Raw genomic sequence first — 19604 nt, 5'->3', positions numbered from 1 at the left:
CACTGTCTCCCTGTATTTTTCCCCTCTCTCTCTCTCTCTCTCTCTCTCTCTCTTTCTATCTCTCTCTCTTTCTCATTCTGCGCAGCATGGAGGTGATATAGAGGGCTTTAGCCCTGCTTTACAGGGTCCAGAACAGGTTTCACACGCTCAATCCTGTTTCACGGTCCAGTCCAAAGGCGCGGCATTAGCCGCTCGCTCGCTGATTTGACGGGCCCGAGACGGAGGCGAAGTGTGTCCTACCTCAGAGAGAGGAGCGACCCTGTGGGAAGGTGCAGCCAAAAGCCCTTTGAAGTGGATGGTCAGCTTTGCCACGGCGCGAGCACTGGCGACATGATAGATTAAAAGCCGCACGTCAATATTATTTGTATTTGAAGTGTTGATGCGCACACGGGTCGCTCCGGCTTTTATATTTCTGTTCCGACGCTAAACAAGAGGCCACTCATTGATATTCATGAATTGTCTCCGACCGGATTGCAAAGCCCCGTCTCTCTTTGTTTGAAGCCCTTGTCATCTGATGACATCACAGGGATTTCAGAATGCCGTGCAGCCAGGCTTTCTCTGTTCAATGAAAGGCAATCGTGGCAACAATGCCGCTTGTCCACATTTGGTTCTACTCCCTCATGCAAATAAGTGTTGGGCAAAAAGAAAATTGTGGGTGGTGGTGTCTCCATACGCCATCCTTGCCCTCCTAAAGAATAGTGTGTAGGCTAGACTAAGTGTCTTGTGGCTCTCTGCGTGTGGAGCATTATCTTACTTTTGGCATTTAGCTTGATGTATTTTAGAAAGGTCTTTAAATGGCTCATTAGATCATAGAAGCACAATCCCTCCTGGAAACGGTGAAGCAATGCAGGGGAGGGAGGAGGTATGGAGGCACTGCCTCGGTGGCAGGCAGGTAGAGAGAGAGAGAGAGAGAGAGAGAGAGAGAGAGAGAGAGAGAGAGAGAGAGAGAGAAAAATAGAGGAGATAATGAATGCCTTCACACTTTACCTTGAAAACTCACCAAAAGGCCCGCACACCAATTAAGAGCTTGTTTTTCGCTGGAGTGGCCATTATCAAACCTGACCTTCCAATTATTTTTCTGAATTTCCTCTCGATTCCATCACCTCACCTTGCCCCCCGCTCCCCTCCCCCACCCCAGACTTGGAGGCTCGACTAAAGACAGCCTCAGAATGGGTAATGGGGCTGTGAGCTGGAGCGCTTCTCTACCTCCAGAGTCTCCAGACTCTCTCTCTCTCTCTCACTCACACACACACACGCACACACACACACACACGCTCTCTCTTTCGATCTATCCACCTCCACGGCCCACATCTCTGCTGCACTCACCTGTCCTCTCCTCCACCACCTCTGTGGCTTCTAATGGCTCACTGTGACAGAACATACATCCTGCCTCTCTCCCACATGTCTTCTCTCTCTCTCTCTCTCTGCCCCAGAGTGCCTCTCTCTCTCTCCATCTTTCTCTCTCTCTCTTTTTTTCTCTCTTCTCTGTCTCTCTCTCTTCTCTCTCCCTCCTCTCTCTCTCTCCATTTTTCTCTCTCTCTCGCTCTCTCTCTCTCTCTCCTCTAGCTGTCACTCTGAGGTTGCCCTTATTGTCCCAGTTTGAATCCTTTTCTTCTCATTGGCTGCAGTTCCTCATTGGTGAATCCATATAGTCCTCCTGAATATGAAAACAGATGGCAGCAAGATCTCAGATATGAAAAAAAAAAAAACTGACTGTGCAATCCTTCATATGACAAAAACATAAAGGTGAAAATATATCTCTGTGTGTGTATATAAAAAAAGAAAAAAAATCTTCCCTTGGGTCTGTTGGACAACAGACTACTATTGTGTGTGAGAACATGAAAGGGCTGTAATGACAAGGCCATGGCTGGCAGTCCGTTCCCTCCACTGGCCTGAGTGCCGGCTCAGATGATGAAAGATTTAAAGATGTCTGCTGTCCCAGAGTGCCTAGGGCATCTCTCCCTCCCTCTCCTGTGGCGGCCCTTCTTTAGCTTAATAGCTGCCCAGTCTGATAGCCACTCCACTGACGCTCTGGCTCACCACAGGGAAGGCCTGAGTAATCCGCCCAAACTCACTTCCACTTTCCTTCATTGAAATTCCACTGCCCTCCTTGATTATCTTGGCGTGTTTTTATTTTTATTTTTTGTCCAGTCTGTCGTACAAATCCCCCCATCCCCTGTTGTTTTGCTATCAGCAAACAAGGCGAACGCACACTCCACAACCATTGCCGCCTTTTCGTTACTTACCTCGTGGTCGCTGCCTCCAGCACATGACGGTCCCTTGCTGCGCGTCGCTCTCGGACTCCATGCCTGCCGGTAAATATCAAACAGGATCCTGCCGGTGGCTGCCATTATGAGTCGGACCCCCGACCCGCCAGGCCACCACTATATGGACCACTAACGCGACACAGTGGTGGCCAACGCTTGCAGGGGGGGGAAAGTACACAGCAAAAAGCTACTTCAGCAGGAGCTATGTTTATGCACAATAATCATAATTGTTAAATCAAAGTCATTTGATTTAATGTGGAAACATGGTGTTCCCAGTGTAGGGCACCAGGCAGCGGAGAGGGAATTTAGGCGAGAGAAGAATAGGGCTGCAAGCGACGTTACCAGACTGCATATTCATTTCAGCAGTTTCCAACAAACGTGGGCACGAACAAAGCCACACTGTTCTTTTTCATTTGATTCCAGTTCATTAGCGGGCTTCCAATCTCGCCCTCCTAGTTTCCAGCCTGGTGCTACAAAGAGAAATTGTTCATTTCCGACTCTTTCAAATAAATCTATTGTAAAACGCAGATGAAGTCATTAAACCTAATGTGATAAAGCACAATGGATTGGCGACGGGACGAGCGAACAAAGGACTGAGCCTGGAGACTGGAATAGGAGCTTGACCCCTTGATCGTTAGCGGTGACACTTGCCAACCAGGCTTCACACCTCCCTTCTAAAGGCACAATTAAGCCCCCCGTGCCACACATGGAAATGGGCAAACTAATCAAAACTCTTTGAACACTATTTTGCCTCTTTTTCTCCGTTTCCAAAGGGACAAGTTTGACATTACCAAATGGTAATTTTGCCTTTGGGTCTTTGGATGGCTACTCTGTGTTAAGTGTCTCAGTGGAGAGTGTGATTTTGATATGGCATACATGTGCGGTATGGTTGTTAGTCTAAGTCTTTGCATGTCTCTAAATGGCCATGAAGATCGTTATCTTCAGTCGTCCGTGCTGCAGGAGGCATAGAAGACTCTGCATGATCCAAGACGACTCCTGCACCCAAAGTTTGAGATTTTGCCTTCGGACTAGCGGTCCAGAAACTGCTGACCGAACCGCAACTAGGAATTTTGTTCATTCCATCTGCCATCAAGATAATAAATAACAGTAAGTTTGAGTAATATTTGATTTGTTTTCTCTTTGTCTTTTCTACTATCTGCTATTACCTTTCTCTGTTCAGAAGTACTACTGAATTGAATTGAAATCCATTTTGTATTTTAAATAGTTTAAATAGTTAAAGAGTTACATTTCAATAGTTAAAGAGCTTAAATGGATGATCTATGCACTTGCATACATACATGTGCATTATGTCCTCGTACATGTGGAGTCTATTGTGTGGTGTGGTGGCTTGGAGTTTACCTTTAGGACAATAAAGTATGCTTTGCCATACCTAAATGAATATAAAGTAAAAATAAAGTAAAATACCTAAATGGTTTCTTTTCTCCTGCTGTGTAGCTGGTGAAGTCATTTTCTTTGTGCTGGAGTCGTGAGCCGTGTTGCTGGGGTCTGTCCTGTTGACACACGTTGTCGGGGAGGTGTCTGCTTTGCACCTGCATTAGGTGTTCAATCTCCGTGGCGGATATGGCTGTGTCGTCGGCTCATTGATCACGCGAGGGGGGCTCTTTGTAAAAGGAGAGCATGCTGTCAGCACCCCTTCCATCACCCATAGAGGTCTGGTCTCCTTCATGGCAAGAGTCTGTGGCTCCACTGACAATCCGCAAATGGATTCAGACTGAACCGTGAGAATATGTCCACAGATTGAGAAATGAAAGAAGCCGAAATGGGAAATTGATGTTGAAATAGGTGCCAGAAGACCCCATTCTTGAGTTTGTTTACAGTTTGCTAAAAGTTTTAATGGAGCCTCAAGAATTTCACAAAAGCCAAAGGGTCAGAGGGTTTCTCTTCCATCTCTTTATTTTGTTCACCACAATCGCTGCTCCGCAACCCAAGGCTACTACATGCTGTGTTACAGACCGTTCACAGGCCAGTCAGCAGAAGCTTCAGAGTCCCCCCCTGTGGTCGACCCACGCATTTGATGTGGAGGACTGTTCAACAAGTGGGGCAGGAGGGTTTCTCACAGGAAGCGTTTCACTGGCATTTTTATACCCAGGGGGTCAAAGGTCATTTGTGTCTTCCCTAAGTCATTCTTCATATGTGCTTCCCAGCTCTTGACGGGCCTCCCCCTAGATGCAAGTGAGTTGATTCTGGTCTCTGTGGAGCAGCACAGTCTTTAAGTGCAGCCTGTGCAGCTCTTAGCCTTTTATGGACTTCCTTTCTCTCTGGAATTTGATCTTGAAGTTTGTTTTTGTCCTACAAATTATCTTTTACTTTTCCTTTGACTGTTTTGGCATCCACTCTTCTATATACAGATATTTTGCATGACTAGATATATAGGCTCCACAGGCAGAGACCTCAACTTATTTGTCTCTAGATAACTAAATATGGATGCTATCTTGGTTTTGGCTAAGTTTTTTGATGTGCAGGAAAATAACTTAATTTAGCTCGCTGTGCGGAATGGCAGTGCGATGACTAGGATGAGGGTTTTTTTTTGAAGCACAAGTGAAATGAAGCACAAGTGAAATGAAATGACTGAGCTAGCTGCTTTGCTTTATTTCATGGCCAATAATCTCAGCCACATAATAGTGTGAAACGAAACTGTTGCAGGAATAGTAGTAGTTGCTCCCAGTGATGAAATCAGAACGGCTGTTTTCCTAAAATCCCTCCCAAAAAAGGTTCAGTCAGAGAAAACAAGGGGAAGACAGCTTTTGAATTTTTGATGACTTTTGCTGCCCTGATGCATGTCTTGAATCGAATGTGGCTTGTGGACGTGAGCTTCTGCCTTGACGGATGCCCCTCTCAGCAGTGCTCCCACAACGGATTTGCCCTCCGAGATTCAGCGCCAGTGTTCTGATGTTTTGACACCTCTGCACTGGGAAGTGTTTTTTTTCTTGAATTGGTGCGATGATATTGTATTGTGTCTTGATGAGCTTGTCATAATCATATATTCCTTACAAAGCTCTATTGACAGACACTGCCTTTAGGGGCCCAGTCTGTTTTCCTGCTGTCAGTTCTGATTCCAGCTTTGGCATATATACTCTTTTTGCTATCCTGTTTCCATTGCACCTGAGCGTAAGCTTACATTTATATGAAATCATATTGATTGGGTGCTTAAATGGTTACCAACGGCATTGCATGATGAGATAGATGCATCCAAGCCTTCAGGGGAAAACAAAACAAAACAAAAATAAGAAATAACAGTGTTTCTTTCAGTGTCTGTCATATTGTCATATGCAGCCTGCTCTTTCTCTCCCTCGTTTCTCATCTCCTCCTCTCTCTCTCTCTCTCTCTCTCTCTCTCTCTCTCTCTCTCTCTCTCTCTCTGTGTGTGTGTTTCCCTGGATGTGCATCAGTCTAAGATAAATAAATGATCCCATGTATTATTTAATGCAGCCGCTCCGTGGCAAAGCAGCTTGTGCATAAACCTTATTCTGCCATTTGCACCGAGGGGAGATAAGTCAATACACGGCTGGGAAACTCTGGCAGTGCTAAAGTAGGCTGGGCCCATGTGTTAATGTATCTTAGGGGTTCAAGAAGTCTTAACCCGCTGTCTGCGCCCCTCCTCTTCTGACCCACACACACACACACACACACACACACTCACACTCACACACTCTCCCCCCTCCTCCTCTTACGGGTTGACTTGAGGGACCCATAGGACTCTCCCAATGATAAAATATACATCATCCCCATACTTTCAAACGAAGCAATTTTCGGCAGCAAAACGCTGCCTCGAAGAAAGCTAAGTGGATGAGAATTGACGTCTCTTCCAAAGGAAGTGCCTCATTTTATTTTGCTCCAGTTTATCCTGTTATTAATGGAATTCTGAGCGAGCTAGCGGGCGGCGTGTCCCCTGGGCCCTGCGTGGCTCTGTGGCAAAAGAACAAGTTACGTCTTCACAAAGCCACCTGTTCTATCTCTCCTGTGGCTTCAACAGTGCAGCCCAATGCAGCTCTCACACGATGAGCGAAACATTTGGGAGGTTCAGGGATAAACACATGCTACGCTAGGCCAAACGCTAGGCCAAACAATGTTTTTGTTAAAACTGTAGAGGGTCGTACATCTACCAGAACAGGAATGTAAAGGGGTGAAATAATGAGGGCTCTTAATGCCTAGCCATGTACACTGATCTCTGTTGATTCCGTGTTGAGGATGAAAATCAACAGGTGTGTGTGTGTGTGTGTGTGTGTGTGTGTGTGTGTGTGTGTGTGTGTGTGTGTGTGTGTGTGTGGATTATTTCCCCTGACAGCATGAACTTGGATCCAGTGGCACAGGTGATTAGACCACCCACATATGTTTTGGCTGCAGGCTGGAAACATCATGTGTGTTTGTATGCATAGGTGCAAGGCTGCTCCAACTATGTACAGTACGTGCAGGCAGACATGCGTGTACACACATACATGCATACATAAATAGTGTGTATATATATATATATACATACAGTGTAGCATATGTTCATAACAGAATAAATCTTCATTGCAGTGTTTGGAGTGTGAGATGTAATTAAGCTGAGGGTGTTAAGTACCCCCCTGCTCAAGGCTACTTTCCTGCTAATCAGAAGGTGTGTGTGAGTGTGTGTGTGTGTGGGCCTGGAAATGAAAGCACACTCTTGCCTACCTCCTGACCCCTCCAGGCTTCATGGGAGGTGGTAGCACGAGGCGTTTCTGCTTAAGGGGTGACGCGCCCGGCGTCCGGGAGAGTCCGCAGGTTCTATCCGCCTACTCAACCTCTCTCTCTGTCTCTGTCTCTCTCTCTCTCTCTCTCTCTCTCTCTCTCTCTCTCTCTCTCTCTCTCTCTCGCTCTCTCAGGCCTCCAGCCTTTTTGCCTTCTTTGATGCTTTTGTTTACGAACTGCCTCCTTTAACGAGGACAGCCTGAGCCTCACACAACATCAAACAAGTGTGGAGGATAGAAGAAAGATGCACTAAAAAAAAACAAACCCCACCACCCCTCGCCATCTGCGCATGTGCTCCTGTTTTGCCATCTGCAGCCAAAGACTCCTTCCCTTGTAGCTGACGGGTGGTACTGGCACGCGGGAGGACGCAGCGGAAACCGCGCCTGGCCCGTCCTGCCTATTCGTTTATCCCGTTTCCCACCATCCCGCCGAGCGGACTAAACGTCTTCTCCTTCATCCGCGGAGAAGTTGGAGGTGAACACGATAAATCAAACGCCCATGCCTTGGCACGGCACTTTCATGTGTGAAAAACGCATGCCCCAGTCTCCATTGGCAGAAGGAGAATGGCTCGATCGGGCGTTTGAACCCCCCCATCTAAGAGGGATTAAAGGGGTATCGCCTGATGCAAGACCCCCACCACTTTATGCAAACAGATGAGCCTTTGCACAGCTTTGAACCGGATTCAGAGTAATCAATGCCTCCTCTCGAAAATAGCTCCTGAATTGTGTTTTTACTTTGTTTTAGTAATCATCTTAAATGATGAGTTGCCTCCATCACTTTTCTCACCCACCATCCCATTAGAGATTCAGACTGCAGCAGGGTATTGCAGATCTGAAGATGATGACATGGAAGCCTGCTGTATAAATTCAGTGATGAATACAAGAGGGGGTGTGTTATGACCTTGCAGTCTCGGAGGTGAGGACACTATGCGTCTGAGTTGCCTGTTCTTTTTTGTCCTTTGTTAAGGTCATCCCTTACCCATTCATCATTTCATAAAAGCGCGAGAGCAGACCCTGATTGTAGGTGTGTTTCAGTATTTTTATCTCAATTACCTGCGTTATTCTTTCCATATTAATCGCAGAGCAGTGTAACCTTTGCTCAACGTGGCAATTAAACTCTTCCCTGAAGTTAAAATTATCATTTAGCCGGAAGGTTATTTCACTCATTGTATTTCATTTGCAGCCTTTAAAGGCAGGTGGAGTATTGTATTCATTGCCATACACCATAGACACCCCACTAAAGCAGAAAGAAAATCACTGTGGCTGTACCTTTTCAATGAACGCTTTGAACTGTGGTCCATGCTGCCCTTGAAAGCAGTCCTACTGTTTTTTTTCCGGGGCTGTTTGAGATCAGTTTTGCAAGAGAGTTCAAAGATACAGCACGCACATCCAAAAACGATAAGTACTGGGTGCTGGATAGAAAAGCAGATAAGAACAATTGAGTCCGCACACCAGAAACTGCTCCTTAGTGTTTCTTTAATGGTATAACGTTTCGAGCCCTAGCCTTTCATCAGACATCATGGAGATCAGTTTTGGTCACCATTATGACCAATGCTACTGGTGCATTTTCACCAAGTGTAATAACTGTGACCCTTTAGTTGTGGTGGTAAAGGTGACGTGTGTGTAAAAAGTTCCTGTTCTTTCTCTGTTTTGGTCAAATGTTTTAACGCTGAATTGATGCTCTTTTAAGATGATGTGTTGCTGTGGACTGGAGTTTGCTATTTTTGCAGTTCAGGTTGTTGGGTCACCCTCAATGTCCAGTAACAATGAATAACTGATGCAAAAGCATTTATCACAAAACATTACCCCAGTGAGGCTGAAAGTTTTTGTAGGGAAAAAATAATCTTTTCCATGCTTAATGAATAAAAATTAATATTAATTTATAAGATGTTTCAGGACTGTCAGGAGGATTAGTCAAATTATTTTTTTTTTCCTTCTTAGGCAGAGAACAATCCTTTTACCCTTGAAACCAAACTTACCCCTAATTAAATAAAAGGTTACTGGCCTTTGTTTTTAACCTGTCAGAGGATGCAAATGATTTTTTTTTATGGTTTAAAATGAGTTTCAGTGATGTGGTGGTACTGTTGTGTGTGTGGTCTCTCTACTGCCTCAGAGACAAAGAAAGACCCACAAAATAAAAGAGCAGTTGACCTTCTGTCTGACCTTCTGTCTCATTTTTGTGAGCAGGAAGTGACAGGTGTGTCTGACATTCTCCTTTGGTGCCGCTCAGTCATCATTTTTTTTATTGGTAGACTTCTCTCTGTTGAACTCAATGTCCCTACTATTGTACACACAAGCACACACACTTTACATGCTAAATCTGTGTCCATTAGTATCATTTAAAGCCTTGCGTTTCTCCCCGAAGGTTTGCACAAGTGACTTGGGGTCAAGTCCAGCTCATTAATATCGGCCACATTAGCATGCTTGATTGAGCTCTGGAGATGAGCGTGCGTGCGTGTGTGTGTGTGAGATGTAATCCAACGCGTTGGCCAGATTACCCTACAGGCCTGCCTTTTTTAAAAGTTGTTGATTTTCATCTTCCGTGCCATTCGATGCCATTAGCCTCCAAGGGCATCGGGCGAGCGCTTCCCATTATTCAAGAACAAGGCTGGTGGAGATGGAGAGAATGAGGGAGAGAGAGAGAGAGACAGTGGGCCCAAGGCAATGCCTTCCTGCTCCTCCTGACCCCATGCTGAAATGGCTTTTTCCCCATGCGCCACACCACCCGAAAGCCATTGGACTGCATTTTAAAGAATAATAGGATAGCTACCTCCTCCTCCCTGAGAAAACCATTTCAGCTTAGTAATACGCTGGAGTGAGGGCATCGCTTTGAAGGTGACTTCACAGCAAGTTTTTGTGTGTGTGTGTATGTGTGAGTTATTATTTTGGACCACTACCTCAAATGCTTACAAAGCCAAATCACATCGCTGCATTAAATGACAATTGTGTATGTGTGCTTGTGTGCGGGTAGCATAGCTAGTGAGGGCTTCCATCCAGTCCCTTCTCAGGGCATGAGAAGGATTAAATGAGATTCTCCATTGTAGGGGTGTTCCTCGCTGACCCGGGCGTTCTGGTTTTCGGTTGTTCTAACTCATGGCGAAAGCCACAGGTTTGTGTGTGTTTCACGCTCAGACTGCACTCTCTGGGGTGTGTAAAGCTGCTGCGGTGGCGGACTGTGTGTGTGTGTGTGTGTGTGTGTGTGTATGTGGGCGCCTGTGCCGCCCCTCCTGCGGTGTGCAGACACACACACAAACACATACACACCCACACCCACACACACAGAGTGGAGGGGACACAGAGCCACCAGGAGGAATCGGTGCATGTTTCCCCATTAATTATCAGCGCAAGGCCACAGCCCCGGTAATGAAGCCTTGGCGTCTGACTACTGGGCAAACATGGCAGGGATTTAGCTGTTTGCACAAGCTCTCAGGATGGAGAGATCCCGGGACTCCACTGTCATTCCCGCAAAATGGGAGCACTTGTCCAAACTGCAGATGGTCTAGAAAAAAGGTCTGTTTTCATGCTACAAGCCATGCTCTCGTCCGTCATCTCCGCCTGGTGCCACTTATATATTTTTAGTACACAATATTTTTAGCGGTTTTATAATTGTTCAGTAGTTTTTAGAATCTTATTCCTCAGAAATGACATGCATAGATATAGCTGCAAGCAGCAATGAGGGGGCCAAGCAGTGAGATCAGCAGGCCAGATTTGCCATGTAAGTCAATGCTGTTGCATCAGACATATAGCCTTAAGCAGTCACAGCAAGTTCCATGCCATACAACCCAAGATTGGCTGAGTTACAAGGTCAAGTTTCACATCAAAAGTGAAGTGTCGCGCCCCTCCCCAGCCAGCCCACCGCTTAACCAGCCCCTGCCCATCCCACCCGCCCCACCCTTGCACACACCTTAGAATTAACTGGATGGAACTCGCTGTCATCAGTTTCACATCAAAAATAAAAGATTGACTGAGATATGATCACACTTGCTGTGATTTAAACATAGAGGTCAACAATTGACGTCATAGGGTGTGTTGAACTCGGCTTGGACCAAGGATTCCAATGATATCTCATTTTGCCATTCGGTCCAACAGGTCAAAAGTTAGATCCGTTAAACACAAGTCCAACTTTGGCCTGTTGGTGGCGCTAGAGCGCTTGAGGTGCCGGCATGAAACTTGGTGAAATGAATTATTGGACTGTCCCCAATTTTTTACCAGACGGTTCTATGGGCTGCCATTGACTTCCATTGCAAAATAATGTGCATCAGCAACTACTGGCCAAAATGCATTTTTGTCAATTACGGTGCCCCCTAGAGGTCAAATGTCACCAAATTTCTTAAGCGTCCTCCCGATGGGGTCTGAGGTACATGTACTAAATTTGGTTTTGATACATGAATGCGTTGCTGAGATATGAAATCACTTCCTGTTTGGCGGCCGCGCCTTAAAATTTGATTGGCTGGTACAGGTCAATGCTTCTGTCAATTGTTCCAGAAAGCAATGCACTCATCAGGCATGGTCTGAAGATGGTCTCTACCAATTTTGGTGAAGAACAGATGAAATTTGTGACCTGCGAAAACTTGTATGTGTTTTTGATTAAATCCAATATGGCGGCCGAATCAATTACGATGACATAACAAAACGGCTTGGGTCGGCCTAAGGACCTCCAACAGTATTACCAGACAGCACTAGTGCGTTTTAATTCTAAGCACAACTGCTGCTACAGGCCAAAGGCATGTTTCTTAATTACAGCGCCCCCTAGAGGTCAAAGGTCACCAGATTTCTTTGAGCGTCCCCTGATTGGGTCCTGAGTCCATGGACTAAGTTTGGTTATGATAGATGAATGGGTTGCTGAGATATGAGCTCACTTCCTGTTTGGCGGCCGCCGCAAATTTCGATTGGCTGTTACTGTAGCGAGCGGTTTTAGTTCGAAGACGAAAAGGGAATAACTTTTGTGCGGCTTGGTCTGAAGAGCATGTGTGTCAAGTTTGGTGACGATCGGACAAAATTTGTGACCTGTGAAGTTTTAGTTTCACTTTCACTAAAATCCAATATGGCGGAAAATCCATCATGGCGGAAAATGACGTCATAGGGTGCGTTGAACTCAGCTTGGTCAAAGGATTCCAACGGTACCTCATTTTTCAAAATCGGATCAACAGGTCAAAAAGTTACGTGCGTGAACGCACGTCCAACTTTGGCCTGTTGAGGTGGCGCTTAGAGCCCTCGAGGAGCCGACATGAAACTTGGTGAAATTAATCATGGGACTGTCCCCAATCCGGTGTGCCAAATTTCACAACTTTTACCAGACGGTTCTATGGGCTGCCATAGACTCCCATGGCGGAAGAAAGATGTTAAATAATAAATATAGCTGCAAGCAGCAATGAGGGGGCCAAGCAGTGAGATCAGCAGGCCAGATTTGCCATGTAAGTCAATGCTGTTGCATCAGACATATAGCCTTAAGCAGTCACAGCAAGTTCCATGCCATACAACCCAAGATTGGCTGAGTTACAAGGTCAAGTTTCACATCAAAAAAACTGATTTTGTGGGGCTGAACCAGGGCTGAGTGTCGCCGCCCCCTTCCCCAGCCAGCCCACCGCCGCAACCGCCCCTGCCCATCCCACCCCGCCCCACCCTTGCACGCACACATTAGAATTAACTGGATGGAACTCGCTGTCATCAGTTTCACATCAAAAATAAAAGATTGACTGAGATATGATCACACTTGCTGTGATTTAAACATAGAGGTCAACAATTGGCGTCATAGGGTGTGTTGAACTTCGGCTTGGCCCAAGGATTCCAATGATACCTCATTTTGCCATTCGGGTCAACAGGTCAAAAGTTGCGATCCGTAAACACAAGTCCAACTTTGGCCTGTTGGTGGCGCTAAACGAGGTGCCGGCATGAAACTTGGTGAAATGAATTATTGGACTGTCCCCAATTTTTGCAAAATTGTATAACTTTTTACCAGACGGTTCTATGGGCTGCCATTGACTTCCATTGCAAAATAATGTGCATCAGCAACTATTGGCCAAAATGCATTTTTGTCAATTACGGAGCCCCCTAGAGGTCAAATGTCACCAAATTTTTTAAAGCGTCCTCCGATGGGATCTGAGGTACATGTACTAAGTTTGGTTTTGATACATGAATCGTTGCTGAGATATGAAATCACTTCCTGTTTGGCGGCCGCGCAAATTTTGATTGGCTGGTACAGGCCAAAGCTTCTGTCAATTGTTCAGAAAGCAATGCACTCATCAGGCATGGTCTGAAGATGGTCTCTACCAATTTTGGTGAGGAACAGATTAAATTTGTGACCTGCCAAAACTTTTTGTGTTTTTGATTAAATCCAATATGGCGGCCGAATCAATTCACGATGACATAACAAAGTTGGCTTTGGGTCGGCCTAAGGACCTCCAACAGTAGTACCAGACAGCACTAGTGGGTTTTAATTCTAAGCAAAACTGCTGCTACAGGCCAAAAGGCATGTTTCTTAATTACAGCGCCCCTAGAGGTCAAAGGTCACCAGATTTCTTGAGTGTCCCCTGATTGGGTCCTGAGTCCATGGACTAAGTTTGGTTATGATAGATGAATGGGTTGCTGAGATATGAGCTCACTTCCTGTTTGGCGGGCAAAGCGCATAAATTGGATATGGCGGGTGAACAGTTTAGTTCGAAGACGAAAATCGATAACTTTTGTGCGGCTTGGTCTGAAGAGCATGTGTGTCAAGTTTGGTGAAAATCGGACAAAATTTGTGACCTGTGAAGTTTTTTTCACTTTTGACAAAATCCAAAATGGCGGAAAATCCATCATGGCGGAAAATGACGTCATAGGGTGCGTTGAACTCGGCTTGGTCAAAAAGGATTCCAAAGGTACCTCATTTTTCAAAATGGGATCAACAGGTCAAAAGTTCGATGTGTGAGCATACGTCCAACTTTGGCCTGTTGGTGGCGCTAGAAGCCCTCGAGGAGCCGACATGAAACTTGGTGAAATTAATCATTGGACTGTCCCCAATCGGTGTGCCAAATTTCACAACTTTTTACCAGACGGTTCTATGGGCTGCCATAGACTCCCATGGCGGAAGAAAGATGTTAAATAATAAATATAGCTGCAAAAGCAGCAATGAGGGGGCCAAGCAGTGAGATCAGCAGGCCAGATTTGCCATGTAAGTCAATGCTGTTGCATCAGACATATAGCCTTAAGCAGTCACAGCAAGTTCCATGCCATACAACCCAAGATTGGCTGAGTTACAAGGTCAAGTTTCACATCAAAACATAACTGATTTTGTGGGGCTGAACCAGGGCTGAGTGTCGCCCCCTTCCCCAGCCAGCCCACCCGCCCGCAGCCCCTGCCCATCCCACCCCCCCCACCCTTGCCGCGCATTAGAATTAACTGGATGGAACTTCGCTGTCATCAGTTTCACATCAAAAATAAAAAGATTGACTGAGATATGATCACACTTGCTGTGATTTAAACATAGAGGTCAACAATTGGCGTCATAGGGTGTGTTGAACTTCGGCTTGGCCCAAGGATTCCAATGATACCTCATTTTGCCATTGGTCCAACAGGTCAAAAGTTAAATCCGTAAACACAAGTCCAACTTTGGCCTGTTGGTGGCGCTAAAGCGCTTGAGGTGCCGGCATGAAACTTGGTGAAATGAATTATTGGACTGTCCCCAATTAGTGTGCAAAATTGTATAACTTTTTACCAGACGGTTCTATGGGCTGCCATTGACTTCCATTGCAAAATAATGCGCATCAGCAACTATTGGCCAAAATGCATTTTTGTCAATTACGGAGCCCCTAGAGGTCAAATGTCACCAAATTTTTTTGAGCGTCCTCCCGATGTGATCTGAGGTACATGTACTAAGTTTGGTTTTGATACATGAATGCGTTGCTGAGATATGAAATCACTTCCTGTTTGGCGGCCGCGCAGAAATTTTGATTGGCTGGTACAGGCCAAAGCTTCTGTCAATTGTTCAGAAAGCAATGCACTCATCAGGCATTGTCTGAAGATGGTCTCTGCCAATTTTGGTGAGGAACAGATTAAATTTGTGACCTGCCAAAACTTTTGTGTTTTTGATTTAATCAATATGGCGGCGAATCAATTCACGATGACAACACAAGTTGGCTTGGAAACGCCCTAAGGACCTTCAACAGTAGTACCAGACACCACTAGTGGGTTTTAATTCTAAGCAAAACTGCTGCTACAGGCCAAAAGGCATGTTTCTTAATTACAGCGCCCCTAGAGGTCAAAGGTCACCAGATTTCTTGAGTGTCCCCTGATTGGGTCCTGAGTCCATGGACTAAGTTTTGGTTATGATAAGTGAAGGGTTGCTGAGATATGAGCTCACTTCCTGTTTGGCGGGCAAATTTCGATTGGATATTACGAATTTGAACAGTTATAGTTCGAAGATGAAAATCGATAACTTTTGTGCGGCTTGGTCTGAAGGTGTTATGTGCTAAGTTTCGTGAAAATCGGACAAACTATGTGGCGTGAAACTTTTTAAAGGTTTTGACAAAATCCAAAATGGCGGAAAATCCATCATGGCGGAAATTGGCGTCATAGGGTGCGTTGAACTCGGCTTGGTCCAAAGTTCCAAAGATACCTCATTTTTGACAATTGGGCATCTGAGGTCAAAAGTTACGTTCGTGAGCAGCATGTCCAACTTTGGCCTGTTGGTGGCGCTAGAGCGCTGGAGGTACCGGCATGAAACTTGGTGCAATTAATTATTGGCCTGTCCCAATCAGTGTACCAAATTTCACAACTTTTCACCAGTCGGTTCTATAGGCTGCCATAGACTTCAATGGCGGAAGCGTAATAATAATAGGGAAGAAAAGATAGAATCACTAAGGGTTGCCCTGCAGCTTCGCTGCTTGGCCCCCAATCACTAAGGGTTGCCCTGCAGCTTCGCTGCTTGGCCCCCAATAATAATAATAGTAAGAAATCATAGAAACACAATGGGGCTTCGCAGCTTCGCTGCTTGGCCCCCAATAAATGAGCACAAATATAAATTCTCCATGTATTTAAATGTGCCATCCACACATATTTGGCATTTCATGTGCTCACACACTCTCACTTCAGCTTGTGCATTCTTGCCTGTGTTGAAGCAAAAAAAAACAAAAAAACAGAGCACTTGAGAATTCCAGCATGACCAGGGGAGACTAGACTGGTCAGTATTAATCAGTGCAGTAATAATAAACAACGCGGGCGGAGGTGAGTGAGAGGCTTTATGCGCCTAAATGCCAGTGAAATATGAAAGGGGCCGTGAGCACTTTGTTTATTTGAGGTTGGAGGATTTGAATGATTTGCAGGAACACCCCGTGGCCCTATGGGTATTTCTGCTCTCCCTCCCTTCATCGTTCTCTCTCTCCCGCTCTCCCTCTCTTCCTCCCTTTCTCTCTTCCTTCCCTCCTCTCTCTCTCTCTTGCTCTCTTCATCCCTTTCTCTCTTCCTTCTCTCCTCTCTCTCTCGCTCTCCCTCTCTTCCTCCCTTTCTCTCTTCCTTCCCTCCTCTCTCTCTCTCTTGCTCTCTTCATCCCTTTCTCTCTTCCTTCTCTCCTCTCTCTCTCACTCTCCCTCTCTCTTCCTCCCTTTCTCTCTTCCTTCTCTCCTCTCTCTCTCGCTCTCCCTCTCTCTTCATCCCTTTCTCTCTTCCTTCTCTCCTCTCTCTCTCGCTCTCCCTCTCTCTTCCTCCCTTTCTCTCTTCCTTCCCTCTCTCTCTCTCTCTCTCTCTCTCTCTCTCTTCAACCCCCCCTCTCTGTTTCTCTCTCTGTTTTGTTTTTGCGCCATTTTTTGGTTTTAACAGAGTTTACTCACGTTCGCGAGGCTCAGTCTAGTCTCAGCTCCTTCGGTGAGCCTCGGCCTGTCCATCCCCCCCGCTTTCTCTCAGTGTCGGAATATTGAAGATGGACTTGTCAGGTGTGTCTGAAGTTCAATCGAAACTCTGATCGCATTCCTCTCTCCCTACACACACACACACACACACACACACACACACTCAGTCTCACACACACACACACACACACACACATGCATATCACACTCAGTCAAAGTCACACCTGCACACACACACACACACCTGCACACACACACACACACACACACCCTTGTACTGATAGTGCTCCACTCTGCCACGTTGCTGGCTTCTCTGGGTGTCGCCCAGTGACAGGGCTGCCGGTGTTTATCTCTGTGCGGGTGACATCAACGAGCCACAGGGGTCATTCTCACAATCACAGTACACAACACACACACACACACACAGACACTTCCTCTTGCTGCAGTGTCATGATGATGATTATACTCGGTTGGCTGGTCCTGCTGAGACCCTTCTGGTGATTAAACGTGTCAGGCCGGTACAGGCTGCGCGTCATTATTAGATTTGAGGTTGTTTAGTATCCTTCAGGCAATGTTTGCGTTCAACTACCAAATCTGTCGAAGTTGCAGAATGTTGCATTAAGGTGCCAGCTCTCACTACTGCTACTCACCCCACCCCCCCACACAACACACACTCACACAATCCCCCTCAAGCCATCATGGATACTGTGCAAATAGTAAGGGCTTATCACAGTCCCAATGATTGATGAGCTTCTGATTGGATCGCGAGGGAGCAGATTTCATTAGTGGCTGCCAGAGTGCATCTTGGGAAGAGCGTGATCAGGCTTTGCATGTTTGGTCTGGTGTGTTTGTGTGTGTGTGTGTGTATTAGTGTGTGAGTTAAAAAGCCGCGGCTAGACCCAGAGTCACGGTAGTGGCAGTCATTACGGCACGGAGAGAGGAATGAGAGCTGCTTCTTGGGCAAGTTAAAGGAGAAAATTAAACGTATATCCGATGCGTGCCTCGCCCGCCTCGCCCACGCAATCAAGGCTTCGAGGGAGACGAGATCCTAATCAAAAATAACCCTCACGTCGCTCAGAGTAAATATTATCATCAGTCTTATCTGTACATTACTCACAGGCTTGTCAGAATAGAGAGAGTGAAGGGGAGAGAGAGAGAGAGAGTGAAAAATAAGGTGTCTTTTCTTTTAAAAATCACAGGCGCCAGGTGTTCAGCGCGCGACCTCTCTGAAAAGATCTGAATATGACGCTTGTGTTTTTTCAAAGCCAGAGTAATTAGAGGAACGGCTGGGCCTTCAGCATGCGTGCGTATGGAGATTATGGCAGTGCGATGGCAGTTTGATGCGTCTCTAAACACCCTCTCAGAAAGCAACTTAAATACCTCCTGCGCGGCTCCTGCTCCTGCTCCTGCTCCTTGGCTTAATGGCTCGGCCATGAAGCGACCTAATGAACTATGCAGCCGTGTACGGCACAAACTCAATGGACTGACGCCGATGCCACCGGGCTCACAGCTCGGTGCTTAGACTCCTCTTTTGAACCTGCACCGCAAGAGGCACCTTTTAACTAAGACTGCTTTGCATAATGTAGCCAGGAAATGTATATAATCCATCACTTGGTGAGCAGATGTCATCGAGCACTCACAAAAAAAAAAAAATGGCCGTCCATTCAGAGGGGGGGATATATTTAGCAAAGTTTAGCCCTCATTAGGCCCCTGGGTCACATGGCCGCGAGAAGTAGCGTCTTTGTGAGATTGATGCCTCGGCAAGTCATAATATGATTATGTTTTTTGTAATTTCATTAAGATATGAGTCAGAGGTCTCTCATATCCTGAGCTTGGCCTGTATGAAAGATTTCACTCGTGCTTCCTGCTGTGATCTGTTACGCTGTAGAGATATGATTCCTCAGATGTGATTCCTGCATAAATGCATAATCTACATTCACGCTGAACATTGAGGTGAAAAGGTGAAGGGGAAAACTACTAACAAAATGACAACGTCCATCACTACCAAACAAATAAACAAGAAAGAAAGTACATGGAAGAGAAGAAGGTCCATTGGCAAGGCAAGGAGAGGCATTGATTTTCCCTTCCCAATGCAACGCAGTCAAGCTAGATGTGCTTCCTGCGCCACGTTTGATCATTTCCTTGTTTTGCGGAACTGTGACAGGCCATTTTGCCCCCGGCTGTATCCTTATTTCATGTCAAATTATTTTGTGTTGTGCACGGGTCACCTTGGCTCCCACTCTGAGGGGAGGGTGAATGCAGTGCAGTATAGTGCAGTGCTGTGCTGGAGCTGGTTGCTGGTGTCAGTGCTGCCTGCCTGCCTGGCTGGGGAGGATTGGAGGCTGCCTGCAGCAACTATGATTAGGGAAATGTTTATCAGCCAGAGAGAGGGGGTTGTCTTTAACGACCTCCGCGTATGCCACACCACGTATGCTGCTCAATTAATGCAGGGGCAATTAATTTATTCTCCCTTTTTAGCCCAGGGTCCTGTGAAGCTCTCTTTTGACAGAATCCAAAATAAGTAGAAGGAGCTTGGGCTGGAGCGAGGAGCTGCAGAGGCTTGGAAATTTAGCAGAATCCAGCGAAATGTTAGTTCTGTAAAATGACACAGTTGAGATGCATCAGAAGTGTGTGTGTTTTGTGTGGGTGTGTGGGTGGGTGCATGCGTGTGCATGTGTTTTTGTGTTTGGAGGGGGTCCCTCTCATTTTGCCTGAAGAGACCAAGCAGACAGGATATTGCTTTTGTTTCTCGCAGCGCATCTAATTGATGTTCTGTAACAGTGCCTG

The 19604-nt window shown here is 46.1% G+C and overlaps 1 protein-coding gene across 3 annotated transcripts in view; it reads left to right on the top strand.

The window, feature by feature from the left end:
- Positions 1-19604, top strand: part of macrod2 (mono-ADP ribosylhydrolase 2) — a 522252-nt gene that overhangs the window by 218519 nt on the left and 284129 nt on the right. The gene's annotated exons all lie outside the window — the stretch shown is intronic.

Source organism: Alosa alosa, chromosome 18, assembly GCF_017589495.1.
Source record: "Alosa alosa isolate M-15738 ecotype Scorff River chromosome 18, AALO_Geno_1.1, whole genome shotgun sequence".
Lineage (NCBI taxonomy): Eukaryota > Metazoa > Chordata > Actinopteri > Clupeiformes > Clupeidae > Alosa > Alosa alosa.
Note: the sequence above shows the minus strand (reverse complement) of the source record. Positions and strands in the feature narration are given on the sequence as shown.